At 39.6% G+C, this 27,779-nt stretch overlaps 1 protein-coding gene across 2 annotated transcripts in view; it reads left to right on the plus strand.

Moving 5' to 3' along the window:
* Positions 1-27,779, plus strand: part of tenm1 (teneurin transmembrane protein 1) — a 2,412,691-nt gene that overhangs the window by 552,939 nt on the left and 1,831,973 nt on the right. Inside the window, exon 3 of one of the 2 annotated variants that reach the window (XM_043704861.1) lies at positions 982-1,118. The exons of the other annotated variant lie outside the window; for it this stretch is intronic. The gene's annotated coding sequence lies outside the window, so the exon portion shown is untranslated. The remainder of the gene's footprint in view (positions 1-981; positions 1,119-27,779) is intronic. 2 annotated transcript variants of the gene reach the window in all.

Raw genomic sequence — 27,779 nt, forward strand, 5'->3', positions numbered from 1 at the left:
AAGTAAGTTCCACAATTTTGACACACCAAATGTGAAGGGACAGTGTAGGTTCAAGTCAGGAAGGTGTGTGACTTGGAAGGAACCTTGGGATGTGATTATTCTCTATGCTTCTGCTGTCCCTGTCATTCTAAATGGTAGAGGTTGCAGGTTTGGAAGTGCTGTCGAAGGAGCCTTGGTGTGCTGCAAGAATCTGGAATCTAATAGAATCAAAATTCCACATAAATGAGCTTATGCTATTTTTCTCAACCAATTCAGCATAATTCATTCTGTCATTGCTCTTTGGATTAGCAAGGTTGTCTTGTATTGAACACTTATATTTATGGGACCAGTGTCTGTTTAAAGGCCTTTATCAGGTTACATCTTAGCCTTCCATTTCTGAAAGAAATGACCTTCAATTTGATCAATTTTAGTTGTAACCAATCAGTTCAGTTGTAATCTTTGCAAATCCCTTTCCATCAGAGAGGGATAACTGGTTTCATAAAAGTTGATGTTAACTACTGCAAAATTATGGGTTAAAATCATAGAACATAGAACAGTACAGTGCAGGAAAAGGCCCTTCAGTCCACCATGTCTGCGCCAACCATGATGCCATTCGAATCTCATTTGCCTGCACATGGTCTATATCCCTCTATTATTTCCCTGCTTTTCATTTCTATATGCCTAGACATGAACTACAACATCTATTTGCTTCTTATAACGGTCATTTAACCAACATTTCTAATTGTAGTAATTATTTGTGTTTGTAAACCCTGATTTTTTTTCACTCCTCTGCTCCAATTAAACTCTTATTATCCAGGCAAAATGCAAACTTTCTCTTCCAACAATATTCACGATTTATAGAACACATAATGCTGTTAGGTCTTGGTGACATCATTTTCAGATATGAGATGAGCTTCCACATTTATCAAACATCTCAGTTCTTTTATAACTTCCATGTTGCAAGACTAGTTGTTTGTCCAACAGCCAATTTTTTTGTTGTAGATTATGAAAATGGAGAGAGATTTCATTGAAAAGGAGAGAAAAACCTGTTGAGTGAATTCTCCAGACTTGCCAATCACAGCACTTCTGATGTATGCTATACATTACAATATCTGTGGCAGCCTCTTCCAAGCAAACAAGTGAGTGGTCTTCTTCCTCTTATTTGTGTCTCCTTCTTGTTGTTTGCAAAATTGTCCTACAAGAAGAAAAAAAGTTTATATTTATGCTGGTGATAGTTTGTGAAGATGTTGCTGTCAAGGTAAATTAATATTGCTGATGTGAATGAACAGCCATGGTCTGAGAATTTGAGGAGAATGGCACATACAGTATGTGCTAAAACAGCAGGAGGAGATTGAATGAAGAATATTATACCATTTGAAGAGTGATAAGAAGTGTCAGGAAAAATGCTTGGAAAATGAATAAAAATACATGTGTGCTAAAGCTATAGGTAGTTCTAGTCTAGTAGAGTAAGAAAAATGTCAGTAGAATCTTACCTTTCGTAGTTCTGGTGAAACCATTCATTTCTTAGTGGCTCTGCAGCCAGGATGCTGGACTCAATGCATTAATCTACAGTAGCATACCTAGGAGCAAATGTTTGCACTTTGGCTGGATTTATTTCTGGCATTAGAAGAAAGTAGCAGCTCCCTATACTAACAGCCTTCAGCCCAAACTTGAAAAATTGGGTGGAGCCGCAGCACCGCATCCATTTCTACGCTGTGATGTGGGGGTGCCAGTGCTGGGCTGGGTTGGACAAGGTCAAAAACCACACGCCACCTGGTTATAGTCAAACAGGCTTATTTGAAAAAGCCAGTGTTTTCAAACAAACCTTTTGGACTATAACCTGGTATTGTGTGACTTTTGACCATTTCAATGCTGATGTGAGGTAAAACCATCTCTTGTATCTTTTTGTACCATAGAAGCCAGCAGTCAGTGAATATTCTAACATGTACGAAGTAGGCACTTCCAAAGCATTACTATATCTGAATGTTCCAATGTATTAATTACATGAAGTACTGCCTGAAAAAATAAAGGTGGGTCTTGTCACAAGATTTTCAACAATTTACTCAAACAGCTCAAGAGTCACGGAAAAGGCAATTTAGTCAATTAACTAGAGGCAGCCAGAAGAGTCATTTGCTATGTTTGGACTGCTTGTCATTTCGGTATTCAGGAAGAAGAAGCTCCATCATGGATAATGTGCTGTGGCTAATTCCATACCACAATGACTCCTGATAAAGGGCTTATGCCTGAAACGTTGATTCTCCTGCTCTTCGGATGCTGCCTGAGCTGTGGTCTTCCAGCATCACGCTCTAGGACACAGGAGAAGCCTGGGTATCCAAGAGGTGCAGCTGAGTGCATAAAAGAAAAACAGCAAAATGCTAGAGAAACTCAGCAGGCCTGGCAGCATCTATTAAATAAGAAAGAGAATTAATGTTCCAAATCCAAAGACTCTTCACTGACTCTCTGCCAGACTTGATGCAGCCATGTGTTTTGGAAGGGCATTGAAAAATCCCTGGGAACTGAGGGGACTCAGAATAAGCTGTATGTCATGAATAGTTGAGTACAGCTGAGTGAGAGTGAAGCAAGTTTGCTTTGTATATCTGAGAAATGTTTGTGTTTGGAGGAATGTAAAGGCAACACCAGATTGGTGAAGATAGCTACCTGCGAAAAAGCTATCTAGGAGCAAATGTTTGCACTTTGGCTGGATTTATTTCTGTCATTAGAAGAAAGTAGCAGCTCCCTATACTAACAGCCTTCAGCCCAAACTTGAAAAATTGGGTGGAGCCGCAGCACCGCATCCATTTCTACGCTGTGATGTGGGGGTGCCAGTGCTGGGCTGGGTTGGACAAGGTCAAAAACTGCAAGCAGTTACTAAAATATCATTTCAAGAATCGAAAGAAGTTTGCAACCAAGAAAAAGGTGAACTGCAACCAAGAAAAAAGGTGAACTGCAAGAATGTAAGCAGCTATTGAGGTAGTTCCAAAGCCACATCTTTGACATTGCAATGTTTTAATGAGATTTAGGTCAGGTTAATTCTTGATGTTAGCTTATCAATAATGTGTATGTATCTGAAGTCAGCTGTGTTGCTTTTATAACGAAATGAAGGGTGAAAGACATAGTCTGTTCCCACATTACAAAGAGATGTTGGGGGTGAGTTTAACCTGGGAGTCACCTGTAGCTCAGATCCTCCAACCCTAGCAACATCCTTGTAAATCTTTTCTGAACTCTTTCAAATTTCACAACATCATTCCGATAGGAAGGAGACCAGAATTGCACGCAATATTCCAACAGTGGCTTAACCAATGTCCTGTACAGCCGCAACATGACCTCCCAACTCCTGTACTCAATACTCTGACCAATTAAGGAAAGCATACCAAACGCCTTCTTCACTAACCTATCTACCTGCGACTTCACTTTCAAGGAGCTATTAACCTGCAGTCTGACTTCTAGATATGAGCATGTATTAGGAGAAATGTATCAGTGAGTTAGCTGTATTTAATTTGCTGAACATTACAAACAGGTAGTTGTAGAAAGATTTTTTTGTTAGGATCATTCCTTTGTATGTAAATGAGAGGGTATTCCTAATAAAACAACCGTTCACAAAAAAATGGCCACAACATGTATTTCTTAACTGCCCAGCATAACAGCTGATGTGACATATGTTAATACATTTCCTGCATTATGTTTATCAGCACCTCCTATAATGATGAGGAAAGGTTAGGGAAGGTGGCAAATCAGGAAAGGAGACCAGTGATGGAAATGACTTGCCCACTTTTCCTGTTTGAACACCATGTAAAAACAATGACTGCAGATGCTGGAAACCAGAGTCTAGATTAGAGCGGTGCTGGAAAAGCACAGCAGTTCAGGCAGCATCCGAGAAGCAGTGTTCTATTTGATCACCAAGCAGTCACCTGCCAGGCTTCGATTCATTCCTGAACCCCTCTTGCTGCCCTTATAATTGACTAATTAAGGATCGCAACTGACGTTAATGTGGGTGGATCAGCCTAGTCCTCAAAAAAGTCAGAGTTTGGCATTGAATGGTGAGAAGGTCATTCAAGAAATCTCTCCTGAACTCTTAGAAGTAGGGGATTATGCCATTCTTTCCCATGTTGTATGATTTGAAAATGCTCTGTTGGGAAGAGGAGCGAAGGGCAACAGTGCAATGGGGGAAAGGAACTGAGGGGATGAGACTTGAAAGGCAAGCAGGGAAAGAACATGTTGGGGAGAGACAGGGCTTGGAAGACATCCAGTGGAGGTGCAATCTTGAAAGAGGGCCCATAATGGATGCCGTTTCCTCCATACTCCCATCCAAGACCCAATAAGATAACCTGCATTGTCTCACACCCATTCATGAGTCCACATCCAACTTCGAATGGAGGTCAGGATGTAAAGTTCAGCCTTAAGCTGCCAATATTTGTTTACCGAAAAGCCTCAGTTTGTCTGAAATCAGATGGATTGTTCTAGGACTTGACCATCCCCAGTAAGATTGTGGACAGTTTGGGCTGGGTCTGGTGAGAGGGCAGTGGAATGGCCAATTGAAAAACTTTACAGGCAATTTCTAATCAAGTTATTCGCAGATGTAATGATGCACACTACTGGAGTACATGGGATCGGAACCCATCCTTCTGGCTCAAGGGTAGTAGCACCACCATTGCTGTGTGCCTAGCAATGGGGCTTGTAAAGGTCTACTCATCATGTATTATTTGTCCATTTCCTCAAAATGAAGATGCAACATGGTGAACATGATGTCACCATCACATTACTGAGTTCTGTGTGCATTTACTTAAAGATTGACCCCATTGAATAATCTTTGCTACACCCAGAGAGGGTTTGGTATCCAAGTGCAACAAGATGAAAAGGGAGTGGAAATAAGTGGTCCAGATCCTAAGTGTAGGATTAAGTCAATTGTGCAGTGTTGACACAAGCTATTCCACCTTCCTTTCATAGATTACACAAAGAGTGCTCTAAATGTCTCATGCTAGATTTTGCAGCAGGTCTTTTTGCAGATAAAAGAATCTCAAAAGGCTGGATAGAATCCTCGATTATTCTGACTGTGCACGGATCGGGAGTGGGGGGGGGGGGGGTGGTAGAAAGATGCTACAAGCTAAAAATTGACAAATGTCATGACAGCAATGGACTTAACAATTGTAGGCCTTTAAGGCATACAGTTATGCTTATTTCCATCTTAAGCTCAGATACTCTGCCATGTGGTGGGTGCTGCCTAGAAGGATATCTCATGAGGGAGTAAAACTTAGTTAGGCTTTCCTTGTAGAATCTTCAGAATAATTTGTTTAACAAAGACAGTGAAAGTTTCACCGGTTAAGTTAGATGTTATTTTTATTTCCCATTGTGAAGGTTTCTGGCCCATGTTTCACTTGGGTCTACCCTATCACCATCATCTAACCCTTGCGCATTACCAAAAGGTTTTATCTTCTGAGTACACTAAAAATCCACACCAGTCTAGCCAGCTGCAAATTGATTTGAAAGACAAAGGAGAGAAATAACTTGAAATAACGGAAAATTGAAGTTGACGATCCAAAAATTATGAAAGCAAGAGGGTGCATTTTCGTCTTGCATAAGATTTTTGTTAAAATTGTGAGGAAAACTCAACCTGGTGATATTGTGGTACTTGCATCAAATTTTGTCCATAATACAAATTGCTAAAAAGTAGTCTTAATGAATTGCTCGACTGTAGGTTAAAGTCAGTCATCCTGACAAACAAAATCAGATGATGGCCTGAATTTACATCACAGGGAGACTATGACAAACAAATGACAATAATTTGGAATTCCAAATCCAATCCCTGAACCCAGCATTTCTCAATATCACAGGGGCAAAATTGGGGGCCGTTCATAGTTCATGACAGGACAGTTCCAGAAGATAGTTGCCATTTAAAGAACATTGCCTTCATTCAATTCAGATTTTGAAGTCCTGAATAGTTGTAATCTGATAGTAGAGATTAGGTGAGATATGAACATTAGATAGCTAGTGTACACTGTGCAGAGCAGAAGTGACCCTACAATATGGTTCCAGAACACCTTGTGAATGGGGTATCTGGTATCTTTTGTGGGATGGCACCACGGTTCCTTTGGGGAGCATCAGTGTCCACCTCACTCCCCTCACTGTCCTGACAAAACATCTGAAGTGCAGATAGCCGTTTCTAAAGGTTTGTGCAGCTGGGATTTCACCCTCCTCTGTGCACCCCAACCAACATTGAAAATCAGTGCTTATGTCTGTAACTGCAAGAGACATTGAGTTTTAACATGATTGTTTTGATTAGATTAGATTAGATACCCTACAGTGTGGAAACAGGCCCTTCGGCCCAACAAGTCCACACCGACCCTCTGAAGATCAACCCACCCAGACCCCATGCCCCTACATTTACCCCTGACTAATGCACTTAACACTACGAGCAATTTAGCATGGCCAAATCACCTAAGCTGCACATCTTTGGACTGTGGCAGGAAACCAGAGCACCCAGAGGAAACCCATGCAGACACGGGGAGAATGTGTAAACTCCACGCAGACAGGCAGCCAAGGCTGGAATCAAATCTGGGACCTTGGTGCTGTGAGGCAGCAGTGCTAACCACTGAGCCACTGTGCCGCCCAGGACACCTTGTGAATGGGGCATCTGGCTATCTTTTGTGGGACGGCACCATGGTTCATTTGAGGAGCATTCGTGTCCACCTCACTCCCCTCACTGTCCTGACAAATTATCCAAAGTGCAGATGGTCGTCTCTAAAGGTTTGTGAAATACAATCTATCATTCGATGAATATTTTTAAAGAAGTGTTGAGAAAAGATATGTCAGGACTTCTAACTATTCATAGGAAATTAGAACAGGTCATTGATAATTTCATCATAGAATCCCCAGAGTGTGGAAACAGGCCATTCGGCCCAACAAATCTACACTGACTCTCTGAAGAACATTCCACCCAATTCCGGAATTTCCAATGGCTAATGCATCAAGCCTACTCATCCCTGAACACTCTGGGGAATTTAGCACAGTCAATCAACATAACTTGAACATTTTTGGTCTGTGGGGGAAAACCAGAGCACCCAGCAGAAAACCAAACAGACATGGGGAGAATTCCAAACAGTTACCCAAGGTTGGAACTGGACCCAGATTCCTGGCGCTGTAAGACAGCAGTGTGAACCGCTGAGCCATCGTGTTCCCTTGGCTTTCTGTTATTAAATCCAGAATGAACTGTACTGTGACACTGCTGGATTTGTGGAATTAGGTGTTTTTAAATGTGCAGATTAGATAATTTGATGCCCATTTAATTCTTAATACCCCACAATCTGACATTTGTACCTTTACAGGGATGAGATTTGCACTTCTTTTGTTGAGCCATTTTTAGCAACTAAATGGCTCCATAGGCAACTGCCAAACATATCCAAGTGTACAAATTGCTCTCATCAAGTCATTATACCATGATAAGCCTACAGCAAAATGAAAACTTTTTTCTATTTCTATGTCATAACAAATTCAATTGCGCAGAGAACCTTTTCTTTCATAGGAATATTGAAAATTATGAAATAATTGGTAAATAGATATATCACTTTGGAGCATCTTGAAAGTCAAAGACAAAATATACAATTGCGACATAAATCATTATGATTAAAAATATTGTTCATCATTAGGGAGGTTGATAGACCCATTAGCTGTACCTGTAGAATTAACAGAAAAGAAAAACACACTGACAACTGCTTTGATGAGTGATTCAGGGCAGTGGAAGCTGTCATCAGAATACCTTTGATGAACAATGTAATTTTCATTTTGGCATGTTTCATAGTCTTAAATGTACCCTCAATCAAGAGGAGAGTACAGACACTTTATGCATTTAGATTTAGTTATGTGCGAAGTTGGTAACCTGCTTATAGTACGTGCAGTACGTATATTCTGTTAAAATGTTGAACAAAAAAATTTATATGAAAGAATTATGTATCATATGCTAATATGCATACGTTCCATTTTCAAGGTCTACAGAAATTGTCAATATGAAAGAGTGTGTCAATTGTATTGATTTTGCTAAATGTCAGCATCAAAATTCCAAACTCAGCAAACATAATAACATGCCAATATAGAACAAATCATAACTTAATAAAATGTCATTCACTTTGAAGCACCTAAAGTGCTGTTCATAATATTTCTTGTATCTGTCAAGAAGATTGAGTTGATTTTAGGTTTCTGTAGTCTGTCATAAAATATTTGAAATCATCTTCAGTTATGTTTAATGATAAATATTGTTGGCTATTTGAAATTTCCAACAAATCCTGATTTATTAATAAATATGTCCCTGCCAAAAGGAAACACAATTTGAAATGGTTGTGAACTATCTTTAAAAAAGCACCACTTAAAAAAAAGTTTATAGTCAGACAACAACAAAAAGAGGTAAACAATTGAAAGCACACATATTAAGAAAACTGTTGAAACTGCTTTTGATAGGTCTTGAAATCATTTATGGTCCACTTATCCAGGTTAGAGGAAGAATCTTGAAATTCCTGTCTAGCAGTGATAATAGAAAGTAACCAACTGAAATGTTGTTTTGCAGACCTTGAGGTAAAGGGATCATTTATTGTTCCATTAAGTTTCAAGACTTGAAAAACTCCTTCCACTCAGACTTAATGGGTTTGAACACTTTATTGTGGTACTTGAAGAAGATTTACAAAGTTTACTTGGTGAATACTGATCAGACTTGGTAGATGTTTGCTTAATGTTTGTTTTATGTTCTGCAGCATTTGCAAGATGACTTTTCTTTTTTCTTCTTGCTGCTAATTTTCTCTCTTGAAGTGTTATGCTGAAGTATTACTTATACTTGGCAGTTCTCTTGTGACAGTACGTCTGAGTGAGCATCATTGGCAACAGATTTCAGCAGGCAAATTTATTGTGAAGGGGCTTCACAAACGAATCTTGTCCTGTCTTTTCCAGGGGTCCATAAATGTGTACAGCAAACATAACAGATTTAGGGTTGCCATAGATACTTACTTGAGGTTAGTTGCATCAGTTGTTCCTATCAACAGTCTGAGTGCCGACGTTTGTGGGAATTGACTTGTATTGCTCACTATCTGATTGAACAGTATCATAATCAAAGAATTTACCAATAGCATCCTTTTGTCATCAGATTGATAGTCAGGTCTTTTGTAAGTAGGTTTCTTCACTGAAGGTGGACTGAACAAACAAGCTATGAGATAAGGCTAACTAAGAACCGTAAAGCTGCTTCAATTACTGGACGGCAGTTATGATCCGATTCAGCTTAGTCGATACAACATAATTTCTCATAGTAATGCCTTACATTTGTGCTGTTAAAACTGGTGCGAATCAAGGAAAATGCAGCAAGCAGTTGGTGCACATTTCCCAATTCTAGGCATATCGTAAGATTTTTAAAAATTTAAATTGATACACGGGAAGGAAATGATTTGGCTGTATTACTATTTAGTGGACTTGCGCTTGTAAAATCAGAGAGGACAAGTGGGCGGATTGCAAAATGAAGCAATGTGACACTTCTCAGAAGCAAGAATACATAATTTATTAGGCTGGCAAAAGCCATATTAACTTGTGAAAGCATCCGGGAAGGAAGCACAAAAATGTTCATGTGCCATATGCACAGAGGTTAAGTAATTACAGGGATAGTATGTAATTGATGCTGCTGGTGGACAACTTGACAATGGTGGTGGTTGAGGAGAGATGTGGCAGGGAGGGAGGAATTTAATTGACCGAATGGGTGGTGATCCTGCCATCTTCGGGCCCCTACTGATTAAATCTACAGTGGGAGAATGGCTTGCCTGCCTGGACACAGGTAAAAACACTTGTGTGGGCTATTGATGCCCATTCAAGGCTTCATCCCATTCAAACGATTGGGTTTGCTTGTGAACTTCCAATTGGAGGTGACACAATTGACAGAAGATAGCTTGGTGGTGCTTGATGGAGGATTCTAGCATTGACTACAATATCAACACAAATGGAGCCCTTTCAGTCCCTCATACCTGTGCCAACTCTCTGCAAGCAGCAGCCAGAATTGCATTGTCCTTGAGACACATCATCACATGACCTTTAAATTGCTGATCATGTCAGAGCGGTCTGGATGATTCTGTTTGAGCTCTTTGACTGACTCCTTTGCATCACACTTGGTTTGCGTGTCACAGTGGGTTTGGTTTAAATCTTATGAGTCATTGTGATGCTGAGGTAAACAGACTGGTAGTCCTACCATTCCTGGACCTTCCTAGCTACCAGGTGGAAGATTTTGGAAATCCATGCTGAACCTGCAGATTGACATCTTGGTGTGTTTCCATGCCAATTCATGGAATTGCTGATCCATTGTGCATTGAGATTATCTTTTGTAGCTGGTATAATGGAGTACCATTAGACAGGACACGTGTCTTTTTAAATGCTTAGTGACTAATCATTGGCACCAGCTCCTGTATCAAATGTGGCTTTCAGGGCACATTGATCAGCTTTCTGGGGGCTTATTTTAATTCATTTGGGGCATGTGAGCAACACTGACTGGGCAAGCATTTGTTGTCCATGCCTATTGTCCTTGAGAAGGTGATAGTGAGATGCCTTCTTGGATCACCACAGTTCATTTCCTGTCGGACACCTAAAATAGCGCGAGAGAGGGAGCTGCAGAATTATGACTCAGAGATGTGAAAGGAACAGTGATACATTTCCAAGTCAGGATGGTTAATAGTTCGAAGAAGAAATGCAGATAGTGGTGTTCACATCCATGAGCTGAGATGGTTCTTCTAGCTGGTTATGGGTTTGGACGGTACCTTTTAAAAGCCTTGGTGAATTTCTGCAGTGTTTCTTAAAGATGGTAGACATTGCTGCTGCTTCTACTGATCGGTGGTGTTGGTGAGAGTGAGTATTTGTGGTTTGGTCACAATCAAGTGGGCTGCTTTGTCCTAGGTGGTGTCCAGACTCATCCAAGCAAGATCAGAGCATTCCATCACATTTCAAATTTATACCTTGTAAATGTTGGTCTGGCTTGGGGATGTGGCAGGGGACTTATACATTGCAGGATTCCTAATCTCTGACCTGCTCTTTTAACCAGCTGTATTTGACATGCACTCACGCTGTTATGGTGATTTGTCCCTGTATTCAGTTGGGTAGACTGTTTATCTCCAGCTGGTTATTCTGAGATATGGTTTTCTTTCTTTCTCTCTCTTTCTCGCATTGTCTCTTTCTCACATTCTCTCTCTCTCTCTCTCTCTCTCTCTCTCTCTCTCTCTCTCTCTCTCTCTCTCTCTCTTTTTCTCTCAAACACACAATCATGCACGCATGCTCACACACTACCATTATTATATTTCCGCTGTCTCTATTGGGAGTTGACCATGAAGGACTTTCCTTCTCAACATCTCCCCTTGCCTGAGGCATCTTGACCCACAGGCTAAACCTCCACCAGTCATCTCTCCCTAATGAGAGAGCAGTTCTATAGTCTGGTAAGACTCAGACAGTTCACCAGTAGTTATCTGATCTTGTCTGGGATGTAGAGCTCAACGTCTATAATGATAGTTTGAGGTAGTACATTCCAGCCCAACAAAGAATCATCAAGGTGTTCTATTGTGTTTTTGACCTCAAAAGGAAGTAACGTAAGGGCCAAATGTCAACAGCTTATATGGGACATAGAAAGCTGATATTCATGTCAATTAATGTTTAAGCAGTCCAAAAGCATGAAAGTAGTGATCTTACAAAAGTGAAAGATTATTTCAAGCATAAAGAAACTATGCAACATACTTGATAATCCAGTTGAAATTCATTTTTGGGACTTATCAACTTTATATTTGAATTACGTAAATCCTGTTTAGCCTCTCATTTGCATTTATTTTTCACTGGATATATTCATTTACAATTGTAACCTACAATCAAGAAGTGGTAATAATATTATATGATTGACAGATGATTAGATGAAGGCGATGTAAGTGTTTGATGGATAAGGTCTCTGGGTGACCCAGTCTCATGATTGATGAACTCCTTATATAAATGCATGATGGGACAGTATCCATGTCACGGTTAGTGTAATTGAGTGATTAATAGGAAACTGTCGGAAAGCCTAAAATCCAAGCAAAAATGATTTAAATTGATCGGGATAGCATTTGTAGCAAGCAAAGTGCTTCACCATTGCTGAACATTTCACAATATCTACTCAATTGTGACAAGATAAAGTAGAAATAGAATCATATTAAGGAAGCATGTAAAAAATGTTGATTTGCATATCTGGGCCTGTTTCAATCCAGCCTGCCTAGAAATCTGAGTTTTGCTTTTCATAGAATGGTAGAATGGTTACTGTACAGAGAGAAAGTAATTGCCTTGTGACTGCTCCAAATTCCTGTAAGAGCAATTTACCTAGTGCCACTTCCCCACTTCAAAGCATTCTGTTTCAAATCATGGCCCAATTCTCTCCTGAAAGTGATGATTAAATTGACCACTCCCTGCATAACGTGTTTTTTTTTCCCAATCCTCTTAAATCTATGTCTTCTGGATCCAATAACATTCTTGAATGGGAGCCTTTGGGCATTCTGGATGCAGTTGAATCTGACCCATTGTTTTATTCTTTGTGTCAAATGTTTCTTCCTTCCTTTTGAAAGGATAAACACTTGGAGGAAGAAATGGAGCAACAGCCTCTCACAGGTAAGAGGTACTACTCATTCTTGTTATTAATGAGACCATTGAAGTTCTTCCTGCAGTGCATTCTGATCCTTATAAAACTTTTCCTGTAATTGACATTAATGTGCTTAGTGTTTTTGGATCCTCCTCACATTATTTGAAAAGAGAATTTCCCTCTTCACCCCATTCTCTTGCAGCAAGACCTTCAGAGATGGTCCAGAGAACCTATAGATTGGCCCATGAATCATGTGAAAGGAGTGTTTTCCTTTAAAATTCCAAACACAAATCTTGCAGGAGGGAATTCAAGGTCACTATACGAAATGCATCCCTTTTTTAAATAGGGTTTTAGTTGACAATCTAAAAATTGCAATTCAAAAGGTAGATGTGATCTCCTTGTATCAGCAAATTGAAATCAGTTCCATTAGTTTATGATAAACCTCTGATTTATAGTTCAACAGGTAAATTTCTAATTCACCGTCTATCCACCCAGATTTAAAATGGAATCTCTGATTTTCTGTATGGACAATATAATTGTGTCCGTAAAGTAGCTTCAAATGGGTGATATTTACATATACTGGGTGAGTGGTGTAATGTCATTAGAAGTTGACAATGAAGAGTTAGCATAAATAGGAGTGAGAAGCTCCCCCAAGCAGTTGTTTCATATGAGTTTAGTTGGCTGGAATATGATAAATTGTTTAGAAGCTGTGATACTGGAAGCAAGCTGTCATTTGTCTTAATAATATAGGTACTGAAATGGCTCTATGGCCTTCCAAAAATCTTCCTTAATTGTCTTTGTGCAATAAAAAAAAATGTTTTCATGTGGAACCTCTGGCAAGTGGGTAGTAGTCAACAGTTATGAATTCAAAATAACAAAGTAACTAAAGAGGAAACAGGGAGAAATGGTTTCATATATGGCAAGTCCTTGACACTGATCCAACTCCCTCAGAGCCAACTCTCAGAATGAGCAGAACTCCTGACATTCCTATTCTTCTGGACGTAGGTTTGCTCGCTGAGCTAGAAGGTTTGTTTCATCACCATACCAGATAACATCATCAGTGAGCCTCTGGATGAAGCACTGGTAGCTTGCCCCATTTAGGTTTACTTGGGTTGGTGATGCCATTTCCTGTGATGACATCACTTACTGTGGTGATGTCATTTCCTGTTCTTTTTTCTTAGGGAGTGATAAATGGTATGCAAATCAATGTGTATGTTGATAGAGTTCGGGTTGGAATGCCATGATTCAAGGAATTCTCGTGTGTGTCTCTGCTTGGCTTGTCCTAGGATGGATGTGTTGTCCCAGTCGAAGTGGTGTCCTTCCTCATCTGTATGTAAGCATACTAGTGAGACTGGGTCATATATTTTGGTCGCTAGTTGCTGTTCATGTATCCAGGTGGCTAGTTTTCTGCCAGTTTGTCCAATGTAGTGTTTGTTCTCGTTCTTGCAAGGTGTTTTGTAAATGACACTAGTTTTGCTTGTTGTCTGTATAGAGTCTTTCAAATTAATTAGCTGCTGTTTTAGTGTGTTAGTGGGTTTATGGGCTACCATGATCCTACAAGATCTGATTAGTCTGGCAGTCTGGTAGACAGAACAAATACTGAACTACAGAGGAAATCATCCCAACACCCACAAACAAAGCTGCATTAGAATATTATTTCAATAAGCCACACACACAGTAGCACAGAGGAACTATGCAGAGCAGAGGAAAATCATCTACATGGTGTATTCAAAAAGAAAAGACACTCAATGAACATAGTCCACCAATTCCTCAGCAACAAACCCCAACAAGCATACAAAACACGTCCAGAAACTCTAGCCACTCTCCCCTACATCAAAGACATCCCTGAAATGACTGCCAGACTACTCAGACTTCGGCATCATGGTAGCCCACAAACCCACCAAGGCATGGTGATCTTTGATTAAACATTTACCAGTCCTCTCTCCAAAATCAGAGAGTAGCTCCTACGGTCCAGTATGACTATGTTGACTATACTGCAAGGAATATCTATCCTGGCTCATTCAATTGACCTTCATCAGCACAATCTTTGATACCATTCTTGCAATCCTAGGACTACCTGCTATTTTCTGCTACAGGTAGAAGATCCTTTATCCGAAATGCTTGAGAACAGCTGTTTTCGGAATTTGGAACTTTTCGGTTTTCAGAATGCAATAGTTTAATGCTGAAAGTTTTAAAAATCTTACCAGAGAAGCAGACTTATAACTAAGACGTGCTTGGCCAAACTGCCCCCCCCATGTCACATCCGAGTGACACGCATTGAGTGGGTGTTGACTTGGGGGCGTTCACAGAGAAACCCCAGGCCTGTTGTTGCTTGGCCACAACCCCCATGTCGCATCTAAGTGACACACATCGAGTGGGTGTCAACATGGGTTAACTGTTTGCTTGCCAAACAACCTTGTTAATGAGAAAAAAACTTCACAAAGCAACACTTTGAGCTTTTCAATTAGATTCCCTACAGTATGGAAGCAGGCCCTTTGGCCCAACCAGTCCACACCGACGAGTAACCCACCCAGACCCATTTCCCTCTGACTAATTGACCTAACATTTCAGGCAATTTAGCTTGGCCAATTCACCCAATCTGCACACCTTTGGACTGTGGGAGGAAACCAGAGCATTCAGAGGAAACCCACACAAACACAGGGAGAATGTGCAAACTCCACACAGACAGTCACCCGAGGCTGGAATCAAACCTTGCACTCTGGTGCTGTGAGGTAGCAGTGCTAACCACTGAGCCACTGTGCCGATGTGGATCATCAGATAAATGATCTTCTACTTGTACTCTGTTTCACTCCAGTTTGTCGCTAAATTCTGTGAAGGCAGGCAACAACAGTTTCATTCTACTTTGTGCAACTACTATGTGTAGTTTTGAGTGAGAAAAACAGTAAAGTACACAGAAAAGCTTTTCTATCAATGCCGCAATCAATTGCCATTTTGAATAGTTTGAAGATAAAGGAAAAAAAGATACAGTTTAAAGAGAGTCCATCAGTCCTGAAACAAGTCATCATTAACAAAACTCAACTACATTTTAGAGCTGACCACACCAAGAGCAATGGACACAATGCATCTCCTCCACCTCCCACACTTCTATCCTTGAAACCCACCCCTCCAACCGCAACAAGGACAGAACCCCCCTGGTCCTCACCTTCCACTCCACTGACCTCTGGATACAATGTATCACCCTCCACCATTTCTGCCACTTACAAACAGACTCCAACACCAGGCATATATTTTCCTCCCCATTCCTTCTGGCATTCCAGATAGACCATTCCTTCCGTGACTCCCTCGTTAGGTCCATGCCTCCCACAAACCCACCCTCCACTCCCGGCACCTTCCCTTGCCACTGCAAGAGGTATAAAACCTGCGCCCACATCGCCCCCCTCACCTCCACCCAAGGCCCCAAAGGATCTTTCCACATCCAACAGGGATTTCCCTACACCTCCAAACATCTCATCTACTGTGTCTATTGCTCTTAATGTGGTCTCCTCTACAATGGGGAGACAGGACGCCAACTTGCAGAACGTTTCAGAGAACATCTCTTTTACACATACACTGAACAACCCACCATCCTGTGACAAGCACTTCAACTTCCCCTCCCACTCTGACAAAGACATGCAAGTCCTGGGTCTCCTCCACTGCCAAAACCCAGCTACCAGACGACTAGAGGAAGAATACCTCATCTTCCACCGTGGCGCCTTCCAACCACACAGAATCGATGTCGATTTCACCAGTTTTCTCATCTACCCTCCCCCCACCTTATACCAGATCTAACCCTCCAACTCAGCTCCACCTTCATAAACTATCCTACCTGTTCATCTTCCTTCTCACCTATCCACTCCACCCTCTATTCTGACCTCTTACCTTCATGATGAAGAGTTTATGCTTGAAAAATTGACTGTTCTACCCCTCGGATGCTGCCTGACCGGCTGTGCTTTTCTTGTGTCATATTTCTTGACTATCTCCAGCTTCTGCAGTCCTCACCTTCTCCTACATTTTAGAGCCGGAGACTATTGTGTAAAGCAGTGGCGACTTGCCACTAATTACTTAAATGACATTGTGAGATAATCTCCACTAAACAGGATGCAAATAACCATTTATAACAAAAATATATACAAATATGCATGTATTATAAAGAAAGTAATGACTGCTATGCATTGGGTTTACATTGTATTACTGCTACAATCAATGTAGCTAATAATAATATGTCTTACTCTTGAACTGAGCCTGATCTCTCTCAAGAGAATATCATGCCTCTTCAATATAATGTTATTAGCTATTAAAAACTATGTTACAAACTTTTACCGTTTATTAAGGTTGAGCCTGCTTCTGCTGAAGATGTGCAGACATTTTTTGCCATTTGGCATCTATAGCTTGATCTAAAACCAGTAAGAAGGATTAGTGACAGTGAATCTCCACAAGGCATCTCAGATCATTTAGCTTTACTGTGTTGAGGATGTTAGGAATGCTGGTATCGTATACTATAAGCTAGTGGCAGTGATGACGACTTTGCCAACGTAAGTGAGACAATGGATGCTTCCTTATTTAAAAATACAGCCAGCACCAGGATTATGCTTGGCTGAGTCCCATCATCATTCAAATGTCCAGGTATCTTGCAGTTTGCTTGCTGCTTACCTCAAATGGAATAGGCAGTTCATGAATCATGTTCCTTGAATCTAAAATCAGGAGGTAAAATCCCAATGTGCCTTATTATGGCATTATTTTGTGTAATTCTGACCTTATCTTTTGCTTTGTTGCAGTTTGTGCATTGAATTATCTAATTTAAATGCTGAAAACCATTTGAAAATCCAAATATTCAGCAATTTACCTTCTTATTTAATATTCTTTCTGAACTGCCTGATTAAATGAATTCCACATATTGCTTGTTAGGATGATGGCTGATTGAGTTGAAGATCAAATAAATCATAACAGCTTTAATAAGCCAATAAAGCAATTCATTGAAAAGTCAGAGACTCGAGTGCCACTGTAACTGCCAGTCAAACTATTCTAACTACTTCCCTAATTGGAGCATTTTGTTCATTCTGCAAAGAAGAGTTTATGGAATGGTATTAAATTAACCTGTTCATTCCATATTTCTTCATGGATTGTGGGTGAGGATTAACATTGACTGTTGTGTCATGGTCAACATCAGGTGGTCAGTTAACTGTCGAGTGCAAAAACCCGTGTTATTTGAAATAAGTCAAGGTAAAGAACATCAGCAGTCAAAATTTTGTTCTAAAAGGTTAAAGATTAGCTTATTGTAAACTCTTGAAGACTTGCTGCTGTCAATGCCTTGGACTCTTCAATCAGTTTATTATTAAAAACTGCTGTTGTCAGTGAGATGGAAAAAGGACCATAGAATTCGGTTTGTGGTTCAATTTGATTTTATTAACAAAATATTCCTTATTAGAAATATGTGAGCATATCCCAACTTTCCACAATATATAGTCTCTACCCAGTTCTTTCTGTTTGAGAAAGGATATGACCCACAATGATCCAGAAATTTGAGGTGGGCTGTTGGAATCTCCTTCCTTACTGATGGAGAGTGAGCTCTCTTCCCTGAAGGTGTGTTGCAGGTCATGTTGGATTTTCTTCTGGGTGGTCTTGGTTTGCCACATGGTCTTCTGCCACAACCGAGTCTTCACTGAGGGAGTGGCTGGAACTAGTTCCCCTTGAATCTCTGGGACCTCATTCACCTTCATTTCGGCTGTTCTCTGCAGCTGCTAATTGCTTAAATTAGTTTGGCCGATTTTCTGTCAGACCTGAATTCTCTGGCTCTGGGCAATTTAGAATGTCCAATTTTGAGCTTTTGGTTGCTTGACCACACTGTTTAAAGATAAAGAGAAATTAAATTTAAAGAGATTAAACAATTACAGAAAAGGCAAAAGAATATTTATGCTCAGTGTCCAAGTAGGTTAATAAAACATGCAGTATTCTAGGCTTCATAATAAGAGATATAGAGCACAAGAGCGGGGAGATTCTAATGAACTTGGATAAGACAATGATTAGACCTCAGCTGTTGTATTGTGTACATTTTTGGGTGCCACATTAAACAAATTAAAAATTAAAACATTTTAAAAAATGCATTGGAGAGAATGCGGACAAAGGGCAATGAAAATGGTCCTGGGGGTGAGACACTTTAGTCGTGAGAAAAGATTAGAGAAGTTTAGACTGTTTTGATAGAAGTTTGTAAAACTGTGAGAGGTCTGGACACAGTGGACAGGGAGAAACTGTTTCACTCATAAATAGTTTGAGATACAAGTACAGGATGTAAATGCAAAGTGAGGAAAAAAAAATATTTTTCACACAATGAGTAGTTTGATATTGAATCGTGATGGTGGCACGTTCAAATGAGGCATTTAAGACAGCATTGGATTATTGTTTCTATTTAAACAATCTGTAGATTTCTGGGAAAATGAGAATTTGGCATCAAGTTGGAATGCTCAGAAAGCCAGTGCAGGCATGATTGGCTGAATGGTCTCCTCCTGCACCACAATGTTCTGAGGCTCAAAAGGGCTCTGTTCAGACTACACTGGGAGGATTGTGCATAGCTTTGAGCCCCATATCTCAGGAGAGATGTACTGGTGCCAGAGGGGGTTCAGAGAAGGTACACAAGAATGGTCCCAGGAATGAAAAGTTTAACATTTGTGGAACGTTTGATGACTCTGGGATTGTACTCAGTGGAGTTTAGAAGGATGAGGGGGTTTCTAATTAAAACTTAGAGTATTGAGTAGTCTGGACAGAATAGATGTTGGGAAGATGTTTCCATTGGTGGGAGAGACGAGGACCAGAGTGCACAGCCTTAGGGTAAAGGGAAGACCTTTTAGAAAAGAGAAAATAAGAAACTTCTTCAGCCAGGGAGTGGTGAATCTATGAAATTCACTGCTACGAAAGGCTGTGGAAGTCAGGTTAATGAGTGTATTTAAGTCGGAGATAGGTTCTTGATTGTCAAGGGGATCAAGGGGAGAAAGCGGGAGAGGGGTTGAGAAACTTAAAAGCCATGGTTGAATGGTGGAGCAGACTTGCCGGGCTGAATGGCCTAATATGTTAATGTTCCTAAATCTTATGGTTTTATGATCTTATTCTGTGATTCTGCAATTCTGTAAAATTCCTAACATATTTTGCTGGGGCCCATTGCTTGAGTTCATTGTTGCTTTATGAAATACATTGTTACTTGAAGGAAGTCAGATCCAGCAACTTTGATAACTTTTCCAGTTGTGGATAAGTAATATTTTCTTACATAGGCAGGTTCCTCAGAATGGCAGATTTTCAGAAGAAAAGAACAATCCTTGTTGTGCAGCTTTGGCACTTCCTGCTTGACGTTCTTTCACAGAGCAGTATTTGATTTCTGTGTACTGTAATCCCTTTGTCTTCCCTTAGTCACAATTCATCTCTGAGGATGGGTTCTTGAAACATTCTTCTTAGATGTCTCCATAACAAAATTTCTGTATAATCAGTTTTCATACAATCATAGAACCCCCACAGTCAGGAAGCAGTCCCTTTGACTCAGAGTCCATATCAGATCCTCTGCAGAGCATCCCATGCAGACCCATCCCCTTACACTATCCCTGTAACCTTGCATTCCCTATGGCTAATCACATAGTCTGAACATCCCTGGAAATTATAAGCAATTTAGCATGGCTAATCTATCTAACCTGCACATCTTTGGATTGTGAGAGGAAACTGGAGCACCTGTGCAGACACTGGGAGATTGTGTAGTTTGCACACAGACATTTGTTTTTTTATATATTTTTAAGTTGTAAAACTATCTGTTCAAGATGTTTGAGTTATCATTCCAACTGTGAGGCCTGTTCATTTCAGGTTCCGGAAGCTAGACTTAACCATTGCCTTTAATCAGAGACAATCAATCTTTACAGATATTGTTGTTATCATCCTGAAAGCTCCTAATGTTTGTTGAAACATTTGCAACATACATGTGCCAGATAATGACTATCAGCAATAAGAGACAATCTAACCTCTGCTCAAAGAAAAGAACAAAGAAAATTACAGCACCAGAACAGGTCCTCCAAGCACGCGCTGATCCAGATCCTCTACCTAAACCTGCACCTATTTTCTAAGGACCTGTGTCCCTTTGCAGTCTGCCCATTCATGTATCTGTCTAGATACATCTTAAATGACACTATCGTTCCCGCATCTCCCACCTCCGCTGGTGCCGCGTTCCAGGCACCCACTACCCTCTGTGTGAAGAACTTTCCACGCATATTTCCCCGAAACTTTTCCCCTCTCACTTTGAACTCATGACCTAATTGAGTCCTCCACGCTGCTCTTTGACATTCAACAGTATTAGCATCACTGAATCCCTCACCATCAACATCCTGGGGGTTATCATTGACCAGAAACTGAACTGGACTTGCCATATAAATACAATGGCTGCAAGAGCAGGTTAGAGGCTAGGAACACTGTGTTGAGCAACTCACCTGCCAACTCCCTAAAGCCTGTCCATTGTCAATACAAGGCTCAAGTCAGAAGTGTGTTGGAATACTCCCCACTTGCCTGAATGAGTAATTAAAAGATACACTACAGAAATTTACCATAGATCCTTAGACAGCATCTTCCAAATGCATGAACACTTCCATCTGGAAGGACAAGACCAACAGATGCATGACAAAACCACCATGTACAAGTTCCCATTCAAGCCAAACACCATTCTGACTTGAAAATATACCACCACTTCTTCAGCACTCTGGTCCAAAATTCTGGAATTCCCTCTATAAAGGCATTGTAGGTCCACCTCCAGCAGTTCAAGATGGCAACTCGCTACCACTTTCTCAAGGAGAACAAAGGATGGTTAATAAATGCTGGACAAGCAGTATTGCTCACGCCCGCAAGTGAGTAAAATAATCTTGGCAAGATAATGCAACGCAGTTCGTAGATGGCATTCAACGTTGCAACTTCGCATCAGTGGTGAAAGGATTGAATGCTGAAGGTGGTGGCTATGGTGCCAATCAAGCTTTATCCTGGATGATCTCAAGCTTTTTCAGTGTTGCTAATTTCTAAAAGATAAATTTATAAATCAGAGACATTCCTTAAATATGTTCTTTCGTTAAAAACCTACGAAATTAGACAGCATATTTTAACAGTTGAGGAACCTATCCATAACTGAAATCTGCTGTTATAGGACACGTGCTAAGAAAATAAGCCAAAAAATAGCATTGAGGGAGTATGCCATGGCCAAAAATAGCAATGGAAATGTAGCTCTATCAGTGGGAGATCCATAGATCCTAGAGTTACAGAATTATATTCCTCAATTGATGCATGATCTATTTTAACTCAGCTGCTAATGATGTGCAGTGGGACCAGAGGTTTAGAATTTCTTCCTTTAATTTCTTTTGTTCTATGGTATTGCAAATGAGCTGTGTACGGGTTTTAGCCTGTGACCACAGCAAGAGATAATTATGTAAGTTTTTGTGACATGGATAAGGCCAAGTACACCTGAAATTATCCAAATGACTGATAACTATGGCATTGACAAGAGAATAATCAACAGTTGATCAACATTCTTAATTTGCCTTCTAAAAATTGACAGTAGTTTTACCATTTTTTTTTAGTAAATCATGACTGTTTCACATGATTGTATGGTTTAATAATGTCTTTGGGGCACTGCTTGCTTCCCTACCACTGCCAAATATAACAGAGTTTTTGGCTCCCAGCAAAGTTTTCTTTAACCCCTCAATATCCTCTGTGCAAAAATATATTGTGGTAAGCATAGTTACTTCAGAATCTGTGTACTTGCACAGCATACAAGAAATACTTCAATAATAAGTTGTCCATAATAATATTCTTAGACAAGTGCAGGAAATCTAATTTGCATGACTCACGTTAAATGAGGCGTTAAAATCATCCCACACATAAATATGAAATTGGCAGTTTCTTCTATCAAGTGCTTCTTAATCACTCAAAGTAATGTATTCATTTCATCACATTTTTTTATTCTCCTTAACAAACACTTCAAGTGCCATTTAATTCATTTTTGACTTCCAAGTGATTTTGGCTCATTATGAAAGTAATGATAGCTGCGGCACACGTTTCCAATTTGTAACCAGCAATGGCATTCATAGCTCCTTGGTAAAGAATTAAGGGGTAAATTGTAATGCATTGCTCCTTCAACAATGATCCTCAACACTAACAGCGAAAATAGAAGCAAGAGTGGCCCATTTCGCCCATTTCGCATATCAAGCCTATTTCATCATTCAATACAAAAACGTGCCTTTTTCCCATATTCTCCGCAAACCTCTTGACATTTTTAATGTTAGAAATCTATCTATATCTTTCTCCAATATATTCAGTGACTTGACCTTCACTGTCTCATGTGGTAGAGAATTCCATAGGGCCACCACTTGCAGAATGGAGAATGTTCTCCTAATGTCAGTCCTAATTTATCAACCCTGTATCCCGAGGTCAGGACCCCTTATTCTAGAACCCACAGCCATGAACAGCATCAACACTCTACCCAGTGTCTCCATTCTTTATAAATTTCCATGGCCTCCCTTTTCATTTTTCTGACCTCCAGTGAATACAAGCCCAGTCAACTGAATTGCTTATAAAACAAACACGTCATCACAAGAATCAGCCCGACGAACCTTCTTTGAACTCCCTCTCAGTCAAATATATCCTTTATCGGGTAAGAAAACCAAAATAGCATGCAATACTCCTCGTGTGGTCTCATTTAGGCCCCATACAGCTGCAGCAATTCACCCTCGCTGATGTACTCCAATCCCTTTGCAATGAAGGCAAATGTACAGTTGGTCTTCCTTACCATTTGCTGCATCTGCATCTGCATGCTTGCTTTCAGTGACTAGTATACAAGGGCACCTGGCTCTCTTTGTACATTAACATTTCCCAATCTAAGACTATTTACATAATATCTTTTGCCATTTAGCTTTGCCCACCCAAAATGGATAGCTTTACACTCATTCATGTTATTACTGCATCTACCATTTATTTGGCTACACACTCAAATTGGCTAAGTTGCCATGAAGTCTCTTTATTTCTACTTCACCAATCACAATTCACTTAGTTTTGCCTCATCAGAAAATTTGGAAATGTTACAGTTCATCTTCTCAATTAAAATAATATAAATTGCTGAGGCACAAATACTGATCCCTGTTTTTCCCACCATTCACCACACTCCACTCTAAATGCCAGTAATTCCTATTCTTTGTTTGCTGTCTGCAAGACAATTCTCTCTGCAGTCTTCAGGACTCAATAATAAATTCAATAATTTTAGGGCCTGAGCACTTTCTTCCATGTCACCCCCCAGCCACACACAACAGGCCTTGTTATTTTCACTACAGCCAGCCCATTTTCACCCACTAATTTCCCCATTAACAGCTTTTCTTTCTCCTTGGCTCACCATTATCCATATTCCTTTATCTGCACAACTGCTGTTCTCTCTCTGGGTTAAATCTCCACCTATTGTTTATTCCCCCCCTTCCTCACCCCCATTCTCATCATATATCCCAACCTGTTCCAAGCTACAGTCAGTTCTGAGGAAGGGTCACTGCACCTGAAACAGTGTATCTGCTTTTTCTGCATGGGGCTCCCAGAAGTGCTGAGTTTTCCCAGTTATTTCTGTTTTTGCTTGAACAAGTTCTCAATTCATGCTAAAATATTACCCCAAACCCGATGCTTCAAATGTGCCCTTAAATGAGACTTTATCAAAAACTTTCTGAAAATTCAAATACACAAATGCATCAGCTCTCCATTATCTATGCTATTCGTTGCATCCTGAAAAAAACTCCAGTAACTTTGACAAACATGATTTCCCTTTCATAAACCTGCATTGATAAGTTTTACATGTTTTGTTGTCACATCCTTTATAACAGACTCTTGCATTTTAGCTGTTAATGATGTCAGATTAGCCAGTTTGTAATTCCCTTTTTTATCAATTTCCCTGTTTTCTCACTCTCTTCATTTCTTTAAATAGTGGGATTACATTTCACAGGATCCACAGAATTGTTATGACACTGAAGGAGGTCATTTGTCCCATTATGCCTGCACAAATTCTGTTACCTACTGCTAATCTCATGCCTATTCACCATACCCAGCACACCATTTCTATACAAAATTATCTAATACACTCTTGAATGCCTCAATTGAACCTGTTTTCACCATGTTTCCAGACAGTGCATTCCATACTCTAAATGCTTCCTGTATTGTTTGCACATCACTGTGAAATGTTACTGAGACTTTTCATTAATTACATTTGTATTTAATTCATTGAGTTTAAATTTCCCAGCTGCTGTGGGGGTTTTGAATTTATATCCAAATTTAGGTTACTCTAGTCCCTAGTTTACTAATCCAGTAATATTGCAATTTTGCTAAATGTTATCATTTGTCATCCTCCAATGTGCCAGCGCTGTTCTGAATGACAAACAAAATCCTCTCTCCTAAAACTTTTAAAATTGCATCCATAAAATTTCTAGCTTCCTGTTTTATTCTGACCAATCTGATTTATGTACATTGTATGTATTTGCTCTACTTTATGAACTTCAAGGGAAGGGCAAAAAAATCTATCATAACACAATAGTCAAGTTGATGCAGATCTGTTGCTACAGATTGGTGGTTGATCTTGCCTTTCTTGAGCTCCTTTTCTCTTCAGGATCTTGTTTACCCAACTGACTTTTATGTGTCGTGTTGTGATTCATACCATACCAATCATGTCAAAATACCTTGAGGCATTTCAAAGTCATTGTCAATGACTTTCCGTTGGGATACAGGTTCTACTTAAGCTTATTTGAAACCAATTCTCAATGAGAATTACAGCTGTTATAATACTTATGGAAGTGGGAGAAAAATGTAGCATTTGAGATTTGGCTTCAAACCATTTTGTTTTGTGTAGGTGCAGCCTCTGGCTGGTTCCTTGATAATCAAAGTCAATAGCTCAATAAAGCACATTACCCAAATCCCTTCGTTCACATGAATTGACAGCAAAAGTTAATCTCCACAATAATACAGCAATCTAAAATACCTTTTGCCTCTTAGCCATCCTCTTTTGCATAATTGAAACCATTATGAGTCTTATAGGTTAGTTTTGTTTGTAAGTAAAACATGCAATGAGTTCCAATGCTTTCCTATGTTTTTTGACTAATGTTTTTTTTTAAAAGTGACCTTGCTGTGAAAAATGAATGATAAATGATATCACCTGTTTTGTGGAGAATGATGAGGTGATGATGTTCATTGTTGATGTCAAAAGAAACAATAAAAGTTGCTCACAAAGATCTAACAATATCTGAAGTATGAACATCTCATTTGCAAGATTAATTTAATTCCCAAATACATGAACAATTTTAAGATATACCAGGTGTCCAACATTCGTGATTTCTCACAGACAGCTAGTCAGAAAGTAAAATGTGTAATTTAGTTTCAAAACTTAAAAAAAATGGAATAAGCATATAAGATTAAGGACTAATTGTTTTAAGTTACTCCCTCTCGTTAAACCCTTGATTCAGCACATATTTTGATATATTCTTTGAAAAATTGTACAAACATTTGTTTAGTATCTCTGCTGTTTCTAATTCCACATTATACTTCAACTTTGCCCACATTTTTAAAAAAATAATCACTTTCTTATTACAAATTTGTAATCACTGTTACAATCTATTATCTACTTATTGCTGGTTCACTTGCATCCTGTTTCTTCCTCCTTCATTCTCCTTCATCACTCTTTGATGACTTTTAATGCCACTTCAATATTCTAGCTTTTTACTCATCTTGGCAACAATGTAAATATCTTATAATCTGACACTAACTTTAAATTGCCATGTTTGACATGACTGTGCCATTCTTCTGCCTAAGATGTGATTGACCTCCAGGTAATTGAATAGCTTAAGGGTGTGACTGTTTCAGCAGAAACCATCAGAACTCTAGAGGAAAAGGAGGTGTATCTTTGCTCTGCAGTAAAATGCATCCATAGTGAACATAACCAATGTGCTTGGCCTTTCCAGTTGTTGTATGCTGTGACTTTTAATTGATAAGTCAAAGACCAACTTAAATTGGAGAAGCAGTTACCCTATACCTCCTGCAAATGTATGAAAATATCTGGAGAAGGTAGAGTTCTTGGGGGGGGGAGGTTTCACCGGAACTGTTTTCCCTGTCCTTTCCTCTATCCATACAGCCCATTTTATTTTTGTCAGTCTGTATATGAGTAGACAGGGAGGTTAGAGTTTTAACTAATAAAAGTTGTGTGCCAATCATTCATAATTGTTTGCCTGTAGATAGACTTGATTTATTTGTCATAATTAGTAATTCTTGTTAAGTGCCAAAACGTGGTCTGCGTTTTTTGTCAACTTGGGTGTGAAAGTCAGCCGAGTTGGAGAATTCAGTGTGCTTTTTTACAAAATCTTGAACTTTTGTGATGACTCCGAGAGTAGCAGGTCTTGATTTCCAGTATGCTACTACAGAGAGGCATAACACTCCACTATTCTATTACTTAGTGTCATTTTATATTGAATGACAGAATACTGTTAGTGATTCAGAGGTGACAAATAGTCTAATGGCTATCAACTCAGCAACTTATTATGGTAGCCTCCGCCTAATGGAACAAAATTGCCTGCATAAGTATTAAAAAGAAAATGGAATGATTAAATGGCTGAGTTGGCAAAAATAAGACATGATATCAAGAAGAACAACAAAACAAGTAAAAGAATATTAGAAGATTGTGCTTGATAAGCTCAAAGTGATCTGAATAGAAATATGAAGAGCTAGCTAAGTGGAACAGAAGCGGAGAAAGAGGAGAAACAGCTTGAGGAGAAAAAGGCAAACCAACACTTTGGGTAGACTTTTTCAGGCCCATTAATGACCATTTAGGAAGCAGGAGGGTCACCATTATGGGAGAGGAAGGCTTTGGCACTAGGCAATTAATTAAGCCTCTTAAAGACCCAATTACTTGACCCTTCTGCCTCATAGGGGTTTTGGCAGTGGTTAGCATTGGGACCACCAGCTGAAACTTTCAAATTCCTGTTGGGTGGTGTTATTTCATAATATTTGATGTGATCACTCTTTAAGAGAGTGACATGCAATGAGCTAAGTACCTGAATGTCTTCACATGACCACAGGCTAAAGGCTGCCTGCACTGTCGAACTTAGAGCATGGACTACCCTGTACAGCATTACTTTAACCCACCAGAGATATTCAAGTAAGAATAATCCACATAACTCATTTGTGATTC

Source organism: Chiloscyllium plagiosum, chromosome 15 (assembly GCF_004010195.1).
Source record: "Chiloscyllium plagiosum isolate BGI_BamShark_2017 chromosome 15, ASM401019v2, whole genome shotgun sequence".
Lineage (NCBI taxonomy): Eukaryota > Metazoa > Chordata > Chondrichthyes > Orectolobiformes > Hemiscylliidae > Chiloscyllium > Chiloscyllium plagiosum.